Source organism: Tenrec ecaudatus, chromosome 8, assembly GCF_050624435.1.
Source record: "Tenrec ecaudatus isolate mTenEca1 chromosome 8, mTenEca1.hap1, whole genome shotgun sequence".
Lineage (NCBI taxonomy): Eukaryota > Metazoa > Chordata > Mammalia > Afrosoricida > Tenrecidae > Tenrec > Tenrec ecaudatus.
Window position 1 is genome coordinate 150,566,659 of NC_134537.1, and position 16,599 is coordinate 150,583,257.

The window sequence follows — 16,599 nt, forward strand, 5'->3', positions numbered from 1 at the left end:
CATTCAGCATCATCGCATGTGGTTCAGAGAGTCTGAAGAGGGACTTATGGACTAGTGTCAGACTTAAGGACTTGAGTTGAACTGGGCTGGGATGTTTTCCTGATATATAAAGCTATTTCTTATGCTGATAGGAGGGTCACTGAATTTGTTTCTCTGGTCAACCAGGCCTAACACAGGTGGTGTAGATTTCTTGTTCTTGATAGCAGCATAAAGATCGGCAATGTAAAGTCACTCAGTGGTGGTCTATTTCCATAAAGATTCTAGTCAAGATATTTCTATGGGACAGTTCTCCACTGTAACCCGTGGGATCATCGTGGGTTAGAACTGCCTTCACGCGAGTAGGTTTCAGTGAATGAGAAGGGTCTTAATCACCTGCTCTGCCACTGGGGAGCCTGGAGCTGAGAGTTCCTGAACCAACTTATTTTGTGATTTTGAAACCAGCAATACTTTGTTCCTTCAGTGGTTCAAAGTTTGGAAGTGGTTCCTTTAGTCTACTGTCAAAGAACGGTGTTGGAAAGATACGGCATGGATTGAACCGTGTTATCCTAAAATATGAGCCAACTTGGAAATTGGTTACTATTGTGAGGTTGCCCTCCATTTTGCGATTGTTGTACATTTTAATCTGCCTCTCTATTTAATGATGCAGATTTAATGTAGGGTGTACCTCGAGCTATAACCTTACAAGGGGGTGTGGCTCAAGTTCCATCCGCATTCAAGTTCCATCCTTAAGACTCTTACTTAAGTCAGACCCTGACTTAACTGGCTGAACCTATTCAAGTCACACCCTTGATGAAGTCACACTTCTTGCTAGTGTCTCACAACAGACTAACAGGAGAGACAAGGTAGCGTAGAGGAGAGGGAGCTGATGACCATGAAGAAAAAAGAAAAGCCAGAAGCAAAGTTCATCATCTCTGCACCAGGCGTCCCTGAACTGAGAACCTCCTAGACCCCGGTGAAGATAAATGCAAAGACACAGGCAGATCTTCCAGGAACACCAGGCCCACAGAGTTGAAAGGTGGCAAGGACTTACCCCCCAGAGCCAGCAAAGACAGAAAGCCGTCTTTTAGAACTGGCTCCTTAGAGTTGGACTTCCAGCCTCCTAAACTGTGAGAGAATAAATTTCTGTCTAGCAGAGTCATTGGCTCGTGGCATTGCTGTTATAACAGCGATAGTTAACTAAGACTGGATGATAGAACCATAGTTAACAACTGAATGGCATGAGCAACAACCAATCAGAATGGACGCTGTTTTTAAACAACCTCCACAGTCTCAGATTCGCACAGACCAGATCTCAACTCCGGTGCCGAGGAAGCAGCAGGAATCACCGCCAACCGCATGCATTCCATAGGTTTTGGCAAGAAGAGCTAGTGGGGAGTCCCCTAACAGATGTTTCCAAGCTGAATCCTGTAGGGCCAGGGTGAGAAAGGAAGGAGGCCCTTTAGGTGCAAGTGGGCGCTGGGTGGAAAGTACGTTTGCAAAGTCCCCTCTGTGAAAAAGCCCTGGGAACTTCTAGAACCTAACTGGGGCTAAGTGGGCTGTTGGGAAGCGGTGGTGCTGGGCGAGACCAGCTCAAGGAGGCTCTCAGCGTGACTTAATAATTATATTGCATTTAATCGCACAAGTTAATTTGGAACAGCCGAAGGATTTTTAATAAAGTAAGATCAAAGTAGTATTTTTAAAGAAAGGTCAACGTCTGTATTCTAATTAACAGGTGTATTATGTATGAGACCAGGGAGAAGGTGGCAAGAAGATCCCTAGGTGAGCCAATAAGCCAGTGTACTCTTAGGTATGCAGGTGGTGTACGGAAGCTCAGTGCTCCTGATGCTTGCTGTGGGCCTGGCATTTGTCAGTCTGCAAACCAGAAGTGACGGTACCCGTGGGGCCTGAAGCAAATTGACCACCACGGCTGAGCATATCAAGTGGGTGCTTCCTAATTTTTTCCCCACTCATGTACATGTTTCTTTAGATATAATATATCAATTTCTATTTATTGATTAGTTGAGTGTTCAGTTTCAGAAACTGCAGACAGCAGGACTTCTGGTTATAGTCAAGGCACCATTGTTCTGGTGTGGTTTGTAATTCCTATTTGTTCAGAATTAATTTCTAGAAGTAGAATTCCTGGGTGCAAAACTAGAACATTCTGAATTTTCATTGCTATTATTAATGTTTTACTTTAAAATGGTTGTAACTTGCAATACAGAAAATTCTTTGTATACTATAATAATCTTTTCCAATATAATAGATAAAAATATATATGTTTCTAACATAGCTGTACCACCTAAGACATCTTGTTAATTGTTCATCTATAGAAGATAGAAGGGCCTGGAGAGAACCAGTAGAGAATGTAGGGTGCACCTAAGGGGGCTCCTCACTTAGATGGAAGTCTCTCAAGTTCTTGACCTTTGGCCCCCTTAATACTTTTGAAACTATTGCGACTTCCAAAGAGCTTGGTTTTCAATAGGTCCTGTCCCTCAATGTCAATATTTATCATATTCAAATGGAGGCTAAACTATTTTAAAATAATTTATCCATTTAAAAGTAAGAAAAACAAAGTCACTGTATATTAACATTAATATAAATAACATTTTTTGGTGAAAATGAAAATATCTATATTTTCTCAAAAATAGTGAGAAAGATGGGATTTTTTTAAGTGCTGACAAATAGCTTTGCTGTCTGGTTAATAGAAGACAATTTGAGTCTTACACCTGTTTCGGCATTCAGTCTTTTGTAGTGTCACACGCCTCCTCGATTCTGGAACATTCCACTTTTTCTTGTGAAAGCATGATGGTGAAGAAGGCAAATAGCATCTTTTCATCTATCATTGTGAAAACGGTTTTTACTTTGTGAGGCCTTGAGGTTTCAGAATGTGCCCTGGACCTACTTTGAGAACCACTGTTCTTGATCTGTGAAATCTGCCCTTTGGAAGAAACAGAGCCAAAATGCTCTTGGCTACCTCACAGTTTTACCTCACAGTTTCTTGAGTGGATGTCTCATCTGCTCTTCTAGATTGGCAGCTCTGATAAGGACAAGGCCATTGTCAGAGGTGGGTGGTGGTGGTGGGCGTGCTCCCATTCTCAAGGCTACTAAACATTGCTCGATGCTAGGTCAGGCTCACCACACCCATAGTTCCATGTACTCGCCTAGACTTGTGCTCCTGGATTCTCCCAGACCATCATGGCTGTCTGACCTCGAACTCCACAGTGCCACCTCTCTCCTCTTCAGCACTCTCCTCCGGGAGCCATTCCGTCACCAACTCATGTCAGTTGAAGGCACACTAGAAAGGGCTTGACAAGGGCGCTGGTTGCATAATTTCATGTCAACTTGATACGTAGGTGAAGGGGTGGGGTTTAGCCTGTCGATCAGGTCACAGTCTAATTGATACCTCCTGCTGGGTGTGGCCTTCTCATGAGATTCTGGGAACTTTTCTGTATTGATTCTGCCATCAGAAGCGGTGGTCTCTCGCTCGCTTTGTCTGTCTGTTTCTCTCTCTCTCGCTCTCGCTCTCGCTGTCGCTCTCTCTCGCTCTCGCTCTCTGCGTCCCCTTCCTGTTGAGGAGCCACATGAAGACCTGCACCAGTGCCGAGATGCTTCCGTTGGCATTGCCCGATATCACTGCCCCGCGATCTTCCTGCATGCGGCGTCATTGCATGGGTTGCATGAGTCTGAAGAGGAGTTATAGACTAATATCGGACGTATGGACTTGATCTGGACTGAGCTAGGGTGTCTTATTGATGCATAATCATTCTTTGATATAAAGCTCATTCTTATACTTATATGAATGTCCCTGGATTTGTTTCTCTAGTCAATCCGGCAAAGCACAACAAACTACTTCTGAAAAAACTGGCTAGTGAAAAATCTTAATAAATAACATTGGAGCATTGTCTGATGTAGTCCCAGCAAATGAACCTGAGTTGGAAGGTACTCAAGTATACCTGGGAAAGAGCTGCCTCCTCAAAGAGGACTCACCTTTAATGAAATGTGGATGAACTAACGTGTCCAGGGCATTCATTAGCTGATGGGGTATGTCTCAAAACAAGAAGAAACAGCTACAGGCATTCATTAACAATCAGAATGTACAAAATGTGAATCTAGAACAATTGGAAGCCATCAGAAATGACATGGAACACATAAAGATGAACATCCCAGGCATTAGTGAGCTGAAATGGATCGGTTTTGAAATGTACTATTTTTAATCAGACGACCATATGGTTTACTCTACCAGGAGAGAATGACAATTTCTCTTTTTTTTGACACATAAAGAATAAATTAATTTTTAAAAGAAAATTTTAATTTAAAAAAGAAAGAAAAACCTGTAAATAGATCAAGCCTGATTTTTAACATCTAGGCATGTTCTCCAGTCAAGTCAAAATGGGGTGCCACGCTCTGGCCCCTGAGTCTATCCTTTGCACTCCCTCGGGAGCTCCCTGCTGTGCTCCCCCCCTTGCTCTGCCACACACCTTTAGTGCTTTGCCTCCACGGAGAATGACAGTTTCAAGGGTGTGGTGCCATCCTTATTGTCAACAAGCGCCTTTCAAGGTCTATGGTGAAGTGCAATAGGAGTGAAAAGATGATATCCCTATGCCTACAAAGAACACTCATGAATACAACCATCATTCAAGTCAGCGCACCAACCACTAATGCCAAAGATGACAACTGAAGATTTTTTATTAGCTAAGGCATCTGAAACTGATCAAATGTGCAATCAAAATGTTTTGATCATGACTGGTGATTAGAATGTGAAAGTTGGAAAACGATACTGAGAAGAAGATTAAGGGGGAAACAGGTGGATAGAAATTATGCTGGAGATAAGCATGATGAAAAATATTCCAAAAGCAACCGCTGAGTCATGACAAATATCCTCCTTTTGACTAAATGGAAACTATACGCATGGGCCTCCTCAGACAGAATGCACTGGAATTCTTTTGATTACATCTGTGGGAAAAGATGATGAGAAACCCAGTATCGTCAATCAGAATAAGCCTGTGGGGCAAACTGCAAAACCAGATCATCACTTGCTCCTTTGCAAATTCAAATTGAAGCTGAAGAAAATGTGAGCAAATCCACAAAAGGTCAAAGTCTGACCTTGGGTCCATCCCAATTGCAACTAGAGATCAGCTCAAGGAGGGATTTGATGCACTGAACACTGTAAGTGAAGACCAAATAGGATGTGCAGTGATATCAAGGGCATCATACACGGAGAAACTAAATGCTTATTAAAAAGACAAGAAAGAAAATGGATGACAGAAGAGTCTGAACTTTTCTCTTGGATTTACAGTAGCTAAAGTGAGTGGAAGAAATGGAAAAGTAAAGTAGCCAAATAAAAAAATTCAAAGGGCAGCCCAAGAAGCCAAAGTCAAGTATGCTAATGAAATGTGCAAAGACCTGGGCCAGTCTCTGTGGGACCGCTGGCACCTGTCACCGCATTGCCAGCACGGCACACCTGCTTGACACCCAAGTACAAAGTAAAAATCATTGTTTCTTCCCTGGAAGGCGAACAGTTATAGAATCAGTTTCACGGATCTGGTAACATGGCAAAAGATGCTGGCCTAAGTGAAGCCAATGGAAGACTAAAGGTCTTTATAGACCAGAATCTTAGTACCATTAGGAGTAGTTCATCCTTCTAGACTAAATGTACTGAGAGAAGCAACCCCTGCCCAAAACCTTTGGACAGTCCAGTGTCAACGTTGTACAGCAAGTGGACACATGACCGGAAAGGAGAAGGACAACCAGGGGCGGAGGCATTTTTACATGAAGGTTTGTAAGAAGGCACAGAGGAAAGGAACAACTTCCTACAATGAGCTAATAGGCGAACCGGTCATGGAGTTCAGTGCTGCTGATAACCACGTGCTACCAAGTGAATCCGTTTATGACCAGAAGAATATACAATGACAAGTCTACGAGGCCCTGACTATCTTAATAGCCATGGGCATTCTCTCCAAGGAGAAGCAGGAAATCAAGTGGCTCGACCTGCCTACTAACTCGCCTCAGGAATGTCACAGGTTAGAGGCAGAGAGACAGAGAACACGAGAAAGACTGAAACAGAAGCCATCTCAACTTCAAGAACTTATTCCATAGCAATTGCCTTCAAGCACCTGGTGCAGAGAAACCGTCAGGCAGAGCAGAGGCCAACAGGCTGCCTCCCTCCAACTCCGTCCTCCACCTACCGTTCACCAGGTGGAGCCCCAGCAAGAAGCCTGTGACCGACTGACCACAGTATTTCGTACGACCAATTTGAGTGTGTTTAATTTTGACAACACATTTGAAATCCAGGATGATATAGAAGTATGCGTGTTAGTCTGGGTAGACTAGAGAAACAAATCCACAGAAACTCATGTATATAAGAGAGTTTTATGTAAAAGGTAAGTGTACATTAAGAAAGCATCCCAACCCCTAAATACAACATTAACCCATATGTCAGACATCAATCTACAAAGTCCTCCTCAAACTCGCAAAACATTCGCAATTGACGCTGAATACAGAAAGAAAGCCGAGTCAGTGAACTATGTAAGCATCTCAGCGCTGGCAGAGGTCTCCAAGCGGCTGCTCCAGTACCCAGGGCTACATCGGGGTAGGTCCATGTGGCTTCTCCTCAGGGATGTCTGGCAGGAAGTGAGGCTTGCCAGCTGAAGCAGGGAACTGGCTAAGGCAGCTGCACCCTGGTCCGACCATCAGAGAGCAAGAGACCCAAGAAGAAGAAAGGTGAGGTTCACCGAGAGGTTCTCTCTGCCCTTCAATGAATCCCACATGTGTTTATCAGCCAAGCTGGCACAATAAACCTTAACTAGCACAATATGGAAGTGGATTGGAATGATTTGTGGGCAGGAATCAGAAAACTTCAGCCGCAGGCCTGGAAATGGCGAGAAGTTTGGTAGCCGCATCTCTGCAACCTTCTGTAACAGAAATGGCTCAGCGAGCTATCGGCAGTGTATTTGCCACATCATCAGGTTCAGTTTCCATTGGCACCCGGCTTTCAGCCAGCAACCTGACCAATGGGGCAGATAGGACGTCGGCCACCAGCTCCACCAGGTCTCGGGACAGCGGCTCCAGGGTGGAGGCACCAGTGTCTCGCGTTAGGGAAGAAGCCGATGATGACTTCAAGTGAAAATAATAAGACCGGTTTTGTTGTTTCTGTAGATTTCTGCCTCCTCCCCTGCAAATTCTGCTGCAGGAGAAAGAAAATTGTTTAGGGAAGAGGGACTTTTAAAAAAATGTCCCCCCACCACCAGTTTCCTTTTTGGCTTCCTCCCCCACCCCCAAGAAGATGCTGGTAAGCTGTTGGATTTAGATAGGCGCCTCCAATAAGCAAGCAAAGAATGTTTGTCGTAGGATTTTTTAAAATGTGGTGTGGATGTATGTTTTGATACCAGTGTGCTGATGCTGAATCTTTATTTACTTTTTAGGGATTTGGTGTTACCATATTTCTGTTAAGACAAAAAACTTTTAAAAAAATCTTTTTAAATTTAGGCTTTAAAAAATTTTTTTTGCCCCTTAACAATTCTTGATGAGTTTGCCAAAGACCTTGTACTCCAGCCACACCAATAACACACTATCCTCTTGCGGAACATGATACGCAGAATGGCTATTGATTTGCAGTGCAGTTTGAGTGGTACTGCCGACTGGATGTATAGCGAGATGACATCAGGCATTTTTATTTTGTTAAATCATGCAGAATCCAAAGAAGAAGGAAGCAGCGTAGGAAAGCTCGACTTTTATTTTGTCTTTTGGGTTCCTCCCCCCTAACATTAAGCACCGCTACTTTTATTGTGGCTTTCCCCCCTTAAATTATATTGATGTGCAATTCCATTACGTTTGTATCTCCCCCACCCACTTCTTTTGGGTCTGTGTTGCCCAATACAGGTTGCAAAGTGTGTTGGTTTGATGTGCTCGGGTTTGGTTTGGTTTTGGCAAAGCATACTGCTATGCCGGTGCGGCTATATAAACTCTCTGGAAGGCTTGGAATGGATTATTGCTTGTGGTAAAAATGGCCTGATTTCTTACAGGTAGAGTTTGGAAACTTTGTATCATATAGTTGTTTGCATACTTCTATGGGGTAGTCATATATTTTGTCAATTTGAGGATTAAGAGTATAGGGGTGGAGGCTAGCTTGTCAATCAGATCATATCCAATGAGGCCTCTGTGTGGGTATGGCCCTCTCCTGAGAATGCTGGGAAATCTGGTACTTCCTCCTTGGAGGTGGGAGACAACTCTCTCTCTCTCTCTCTCTCTCTCTCTCTCTCTCTCTCTCTCTCTCTCTCTCTCTCTCTCTCTGCCACTCCCTGAGAGATATTGCAGCTGACAAGACACATGGAACTATGGAACTACCCTTGTCCCCTGAACTGGAGAAGCCACATGGACCTACCCTGATGCAGCCAGACCTCTGAAGCTGGAGAAGCCACGTAGAGACCCCTGCCAGTGCTGAGATACTTACCACGCCACTGGATCCAAAGATTTTCTACCCACTGGCATGTGATCGTCCTGAATTTGGCTTCATTGCATGTGTTTTGTGAGTCTGAAGAGGACTTTATAGATTGGTATCGGACATATGGGCTAGTATCGGACTTAATGACTTGGACTGGACTGGGTTGGGATGCTTTCTCAATGTTCAATTCCTCTTGTATTTAAACCTCTTCCTTATACACATATGTGTGTTCATGGATTTGTTTCTCTAGTCTACCCAGACTAATACACTTCTAAATCTATCATTTAAAGGCATGCACTGAAGCAAATTTGTTTCATAAGCATCTTCCTGTAATCTATTATAAATTTGAAATTAAATATAGAGAGTGTTTAACAGTTTTTCAAAACTCAAGACCTGCCAACTCTTTTTAACAGTTCTTTTTTTATAAAAGAACAAGAAATTTGGGAAAGGCAGACGTATCTTAAAATTTTATTCACAAAGACATTAACTGCTCAGTTGCTGTTATCTGCCTGTTCTAAATGAACAGTCTTTTCATTGGAGCACAAATAAACTTTCCTGAAATATTTTATGAGATACAAAGAGACTTTAATTGCTTGACTTGTTCAACTTGGCACTGTTAGTTTTTAACTAATAAAACATGTATGGGCATATAAAAAAAGCAAACACATGGAATTAGAAGGCTGGGGGGGGGAGGGGAAGAACACCTTCAGTATATCTCAAGTTGGGTTAAAGAAAAAAATTCAAACTTTGAGCTATAATTTTGAAAAAAATTCTCTGGGAAAAATATTGAACAAGACAGGAGGCATCAAAAGAAGATGGAAAAAATACATAATGTCATTCTACCCAAAGAATTGGTCAGCATTCAATCATTTCAAGAGGCAGCATATGATCAAGAATAATGGAAGGAAGCAGCCGAGTTATTGAACACTGAAGGTGTTCGTGAATACCAGTAGAAATGTTTCCACCAATGGGTGCAATGGAGATGCTCGGGTATCTGTGCCAAGAAAGTTAGAAGGCAGCTTCCTAGCTCATCTTGACAAGATCCACAGTGGTGCCCATTCCAAAGGCGAACCAACAGAATGAAGTATTATTGAACCGTATCATTCATACCACATGTAAACAAAATTTTGCTGAAGACAACTCAAGTCTGTTTGCAGCGGTGCATCAACAGAAAGCAGCCAGAAATTAGAGCTGAATTCCCAAGAGGATCCAGCACAAGGGATAACTATTGCTGATATCAGACGGCTCTTACCTCAAAGCAGACTGCAGAGAATATCAGAAAGGTGTTTACTTGTGCTTCACTGACTTTGAAAAGGCATTTGACTGTCAATCACAGCGGACTATGGATAACCTGTAACAAATGGGAATTCCAGAACACTTGTGCTCGTGCAGAACCCGTACTTGTGCCAAGCAGCAGTTGTTCATACAGAACAAAGAGATACTGGAGCTTGAGAGCCCTGGATCCGGAGGAGCCATATGGAGACTCACACCAGTGCTGAGATGCTTCCCCCACCACTGGATACACAAGATTTTCTACTCACTGACCTGTGATTTTTCATTCGGTATCATTGTATGTGTTGCGTGAGCCCGAAGAGAAATTTATAGACTCATATCAGACATTTGGGCTAATATCAGACTTAGGGACTTGAGCTAGACTGGGCTGGGTGTTTTCTTAATATACAATTATTTTTTGATATAAAGTTCTCTCTTACACATGTATGAGTGTCAGTGAATTGGTTTCTCTAGTCTATCTGAACTAGCACAAACCTCTCTAAAAAAAGCATTAACAATCAAAGACGTCACCTTGAGGACCAAGATACACCTGATCCAAACCAGGCTCTTTCAAAAATCTCTCATGCTCGTGAAAGTTGAACAATCAATAAGCTACACCAAAGAAGGATGGAGGCATTGGAATTACTGTCTTGGTGAAGACACTCGAATACACTTTGAATGGTTAGAAAAGGAAACAACAAATCTTGTCTTGGAAAAACACAGCCAAAATGCTCTTTAGAAACACGGACGGTGAATCTTTGTCTCAAGTATTTTGTACAGGTTATCCAGGGGGCAGCAGGCCCTGGAAAAGGCCATCGTGCCTGGTAGCGTGTCAGCAAACAAGAGGCGTTCCTAATGAGATGGATGGACGCAGCCTCTGCTGTACTGGGCTTTAACACAGCAGCAACGGCCAGGCCGGTGCAGGATTAGGGCCATCTTTCATTCAGCCGTACATGGAGGTCACCATGTGATGGAACCAATCAGACGGCACCTCACCACAATCACAACATATTTTCCATGCCTCACTCTGCCGGACACACTCTACATAATCAAATAACAATTCCTCAAGAAGTAACAGAGGGTTGGATCAGAGGATCTAGTGCAACCATTTCACGACAAGAAGCCTGCTCCCACTCCTCAACATTTCTGGCAAATTCTCAGAGATAACAAAGGCCCAATGCTTGCCTTGTCCTCAGTGGAGGCTGAGGATCAGAGAATGCGGTGAGGCCACACCTACCACTGGAGTCCACGGTGCGGACGCCACTCCGGATTGTACATTTCCCAAGGCAGCTGTTCACTCCTCATTTGGATCAGGGGAATGGCAACGGAGAGACTCGGAAAGTGGTGGTTTCACTGTTGGCTTGGTCCCCATCAGCTGCCCCCTCTGCTGTCAGTGGCACTGTTTGTTAGGTGCCTATTTTTGGTGGCTCTGAAGGATTACAAATTGCTGTCATATTGACGAGTTTGGTAAGCAGCTGACACTCCAGCCTGCAATCTGCATCTTTCCCCCGACCCAGTGTCTGTGTCTGCAGAAGACAAACGGGGCTTTTCAATAATGCATAGGGCTATTAGCACCAAGCTGAGGATGATGCGCGCCTTCCCACCCATCAAAGCTGCCTCCTGGGCCATGAGCTGGCGATCAGGTTTCATGGGCTCCTTAGAACTGCTGGCCCTCCATGTGAGATTAGAATAGGCTGTTTCATGTCCAAGGATGAAAGCAGCAAGGATTGGGGAGAAAATCCGGCTTCCCAGAGAAATCAAAACACTTCCCTTTTATTACAAATGGCTCATGACACAGCTACAAGCTCCTGCGAGAGGGAGCGTCGAGGGACCAGCTGTCGCCATGGGCAGCTCCTCCTGAGGCCCTGTAAGACGTAGAGCATGCCAGATCGGATGGCTACAGATTTCCTTATCTCCAGGGCATCTCCCCCGCCCTAGAGACCCATCGCAAATCTTTGGGAGGTGTTCCTCTGCTCTGTAATGTTAGGCGGGTTTGTAGTATTACACCCCCCCCCCCCCCGCCCCGCCGTGAACAGGGTGGCTGATGCAGAGACTATTCAGCAGGAAATGCGGTGCCCGGCAGCTGAAAGAGTATTAATAGCTCTTTATTACAGTGTATGATCAAATGTCCAGGACTTTGCAGACGGCTGTTCTAATCCTGGCAGCAACTGGTAACGTATGATTAGATTTTTCTACAGCGAAGAACAGAAGATCAGAGAGCTTAAGTGACCTGCTCATGGCCACCCAAGTAAGAAATGCTGGAGTCGAGATCAGAGCCCCGGGCCTGTGCCAAGACCCTGATACCCAGCAGTTCCTTCAAGTTCTCTCTAGGCGTTTCCACTCCGCTCACCCAAAGGCTGACACTGGCTGGTCCCCAGACTCCTCTGCAGACCCAGCTCAGAGCATCTCTAAGCAATTGTCTGCTCTTGTCTGAAGTCCCTGCCATCTCCCCATTGCTTGCTGAGCCAGGACCTATCGTCACACATTTGCTCACCTCAGACTCACCTCCCATTTCTCCCCCTCACACCGCAGCTAGAGGTGGGCGTGGTGTGTGCTGTGGTTGAAGGAGTCCAAGCTTGGAGACGATGGTCCTGGCTTCTCATTCCTGTGTCATCACCCTCCAAGGAGACGGGGCATACCACTGTCTACTCTGGGCCTCCGTCTCCTCACTCCTGTGGGGGAGCTTCTCTGTGGAGCACCATCATCTCCCACAGAATGTCCTTGTAGAATTCCCTACATTGCACTCAAATTCCCAAGCCACCCATGGCAGAGCCCAACCAATGCCAAAGTCAGATGTAGCCTGTCAGACACCTCTGGGCTAATCTCAGGCTCGGACAATCCGCCTTTACTTCTCTCGGTGCTTCTTGCTGCATTCTCAGCATCCCCCACTGAGCTATGTCCTGCACCTGGATGTGCCGGGATGAAGGTGTCTCGGCCCACTGGCTATCTTGAGATCACATAGTCATTACCGCAAGAATGCTTCTGTTTGTTCTTCTGCTTCGGCAGCTACTTGTGGATTGAAGTAAGTTTTTACTTGATTATCAGCAGCAGCAAAAGACATGCCTGTGCACCGGATGTCACCCATTACCCTCAGCACTGGAGCCCTGGGCACTTGGAGATGCTCTGGAGTTTGGACGGGGTGGGGAAAAGTGTCTACAGACAGCCACCTAATGCACGTTCATTATTTCTCCTGCCTTCAGCATGAAAGGAATTCCGTGCAGGATGAGGAGAAAGGAATTCTGTGCAGGAAGAGGACCAGAGTAGACTCTGGAGAGCCGAGGCCCAGGGCTGAGCTTCCCCTAATGAGGTGGATGGACCCGGGCTCTGCCCCCCTTTCTGTAAGGACCGAGGGGTTGAAGTGGGAGCGCTGTGCGATCCTGTATGTTCACAGACTTAAACAGTCTGTCACCTGCCTCGTGAAAGGGCAGAGGGCATGGATGGACCAACAAAAGGATCTTCGCTGGGGCACTGTTTAAGGAGCCCGCATGGCGTAGTGGGCCATGCATGGAACTGTTAGCCACAGGGTCGGTAGTTCTCACACACTAGCCGCTCTGCTGGAACAGGAAGGTGTCGATGTCTGAACAGAGGCAGTCCTACTCGGTCCCACTGAGTCCCTGCGGGTTGGGATCGACTCCATGGCAGCGGGTTATGGTCTTGGTTTCGAGTTTAAGCTGGGAAGAAGGTGTTGGAGGTTTTAATGATTCCCTTCAATACAGTGAAATTAGACAATCTCCCTCTGCCTTGCTCTTCCTAGGGTCAGATTCAAATAAGTACTCCGTGAGTGTGGCCTGCCTGCCCCCCTCTAGGCCCAGCATTCCCCCATAGGCCACCCTGATGCGCCCCCAATCTCATTCTCTCCGATGAGGAAGCCACACTCATGGGGCACAAGGCCTCCTCCCGGTCCCCCACTTATCCTCAGGAAGGCTGCTGCTGCTTGTCAGGGGTTCACATATCCTCGTCTCCCCTTCGATACTCAAGGTGAAACAGCTCCACTCTAGGGTGGTGGCACCTGTATCTGTCCATCGAGGTTCTTTCAAATGCTTTAAAGCCTCCGTCTGTCTGTCTGTCTGTCCTGCAGAAGGGATTGTCATCAAGTCACACCCACTTGCAGGCAGTCAAGTGAACGCAGACTCACAGGACGGAGTAGAACTGCCTCCTGGTGTTTCCCAGACCTTTATGGAAATAGATCGCCTCATCTCTTGTGGAGCAGCTAGGGGGGTGGCCCACTGACTGGGAACTTGGCAGCCAGGAGCTTAACCACTGCACCTCCAGGTCTCGTAACTGGGCCAAACCCCCTCCCCACACCAGGATACTTTCCGTTTGTCCTTTTTAGGCCCCTTTCCCACGTGTTGTGTTGCTGCAGTTACTTCTGGAAATGTGTGAGTCCATCAGGCTCTTGGCCAGCGGTTCTCAACCTGTGGGTCGCGACCCCTTTAGGGGTTGAACGACCCTTTCATGGGTTGCCCGGTTCATAACAGTAGCATAGAAAATAATGTTATGGCCAGGTTGGGGGGGCGGTCATCGCAACCTAAGGAACCGTATTAAAGGGCTGCGCATTAGGAAGATTGAGAACCATTGCTCTAGGTGGGCAAGCAGCCTGTGTGTACCCGGATAGCACTCGCTAAATGAATACGCCGGGACGGATCTGGCTCACACCTTCCCTGGAAGTGGCAGGAGACAAGGAGTGAGGGTTAGGGACTTGACCACTAGGGAGGCCCCAGCCGGGGTTGACATTCTAGAAATGGTCATGCTGGATGAACTTGTGACTGAAAGACAGAGCATAGGACTGAGCAGTGGGACTCAGCTGCGTGGCAGGGATGGTGGTCCCGGGTGGCCACAGGGCTGCCCGCCAGCCTCAGATTTGTGTGGACCACTCCTCTTACCGCCCACCCCCATGGAAGGTTCTAGGCCTGCTGCTTAAGTCTACCCAGAACTGGGACCTCAGGGGCGGTTCCAGTCGACCTCCCTGGTCACTGGCTAGATTCCTGTTTCCAAGCTGAGCAGATGAGCCGCTTCCTGGGATTTCGAAGGAGACACGTGGTGCAGGTAGCTGTCGCTTTCTGGGTCACTCGGTATTTTCCTGGAAGCACCGGGTCTTTTTTGCCTCGAGCCTTGACCCGATGCAGTACGCTTGGTTTGTTTAGTTTTACAACCTGTAGTCACAAAATGTTCTGGGCGCCCCTCCCTCTCTCCCTCTTCTCTGGCCTAAGGTGGTGGGGCTCCCAACAGAGGCCAAAGGCCAGAGGAGTTAGATGGGCCCTGGGCCTGGGCTTGAGCCTTGAACCCCGAGGACTGCCCTCCTTCTCCCACCAGGCTTAGTAGGCGAGTCCCAGGCTGAGTTGCTCTCCAGCTGGGACCGCCCACACTTGGCTCCCGGGTCTGTGCCCAGGATTCCTGAGGAAACCTGGCACCGAATGTGTGCCTGTTGGGTCCTGAGCCTTTAGCTCAGGCATGCCGATTGTGCTGGGGCGCTCACATTCTCGGGGCGCTCCCAGGGTTGGAAAGATCCACTGTCTGAGCAGGCTAGCTCCTGGGGCTATGGGTGTGGGGCTGACTCTGGGCGAGAGGTTCACATGTGCCGGAATCATCCCCGAGGCCAAGCTTGGGGCATTTGTTTGCAGGGGGTGAGAAGTGTAGGGAGACTGGCTTGCTCCAGAGGATGGTCGGTTTCAGAGAGGTGAGGGACAGAGGGCTGTGACTCACTGCGGGCCCGTTTCAGGATGTGTGAAGTCCCTTGAAGCAGGGGCAGATTGCCTAGGAAGCAAGGTAAGCACAAGTTTACTTGTGCTGACTTACTAATCTGCAGTGAGCAATGCACATGGATTTTACTGCAGCTTAGATGTAGTGAAAAGGAGCCGGGCAGGGCAGCGGTTACGCACTGGGCTGCTAACCGTGCAGTCCGCAGTTCGAGCACACCAGCCCCTCTGCAGGAGAGAGATGAGGCTTTCTACTCCGGGACACAGTTACCGTCTCGGAAGTCCACAGGGGCAATTTTGTCCTGGCAGGAGGGTCGCCGTGAATCAGAAGTGATTCAGTGACAGAGAGTCTTGAGTTCTGGTGTATGTAAAGCTCGGGGGGCTGAAAATGATGTGACCTGGTTTCTTGGGTCCCCCATCCCTGTCGGGGATTGTCAATGTTCAAAGAGGCATGGTGTCTGTAGCAAGATGCTGTCGGGTTGGGAGACAGGCAGGTGGCCGTCATACCTACAGCAGAATCAATGTAGACCTGGATCACCAAAGCTTGTGCAAGTAAGCCTGTGCTTGCCCTGCTTATTGGGTACCCTGAGAGTGTCTCCAAGGATTAAAAAATAACCTCAAGGAAGCCCCCCTCCTGGAGTGTAGGGGCTGAGTGAGGAACAGGGGAATTCAGAGGAGCCGGGGCTACCCGCTAGACCCCCGAGGGCATCCATGTCTCCAGCCTACAAAGACAGAGCACACCTCTGTCCCCAGTTGCACACGGTCCACCGGCACATGACTTCCTGGGACGTGTCCGTTCCCAGCAAGCTCTGGCCCTCTGTCCACAAGAACTTCAACCTCACAAACTTTGAACCCGCCCTCTTGCAGAGAATGACATCACCAAATGTGCCCACTGTCCTGTCACCTGAGATGCCTGGAAGCCCAGAATGTTCCCTCAGCGTAAACATGGCCACAGGCCTGAGGAGCTACGCATGCTGGTGGAGAGGCTGGAAAAGAGCCGCCTACACATGTGTGAGGTGGCCCCCTGCTCTGACATGTGTGAGGTGGCTCCCTCACCTCTCTCAGCTTTATCCACCAGATCTGGGAATGAAGATAACCTTGCTTTCCTAGCAGTCCAGGGTAAAATTTTGTAGAGAACCGTATGTGAAGTGTTTGGCACGGAGCAGGTCCTCACAACTATTAGTTTCCATTGTTCTACCTCCTGTTCCCATC

The 16,599-nt window shown here is 47.1% G+C and overlaps 1 pseudogene; it reads left to right on the forward strand.

Moving 5' to 3' along the window:
- The first annotated feature begins 5,528 nt into the window (after positions 1-5,528).
- LOC142454535 (transcription factor Dp-1-like) lies at positions 5,529-7,176 on the forward strand (annotated as a pseudogene).
- The last annotated feature ends 9,423 nt before the right edge of the window (positions 7,177-16,599 follow it).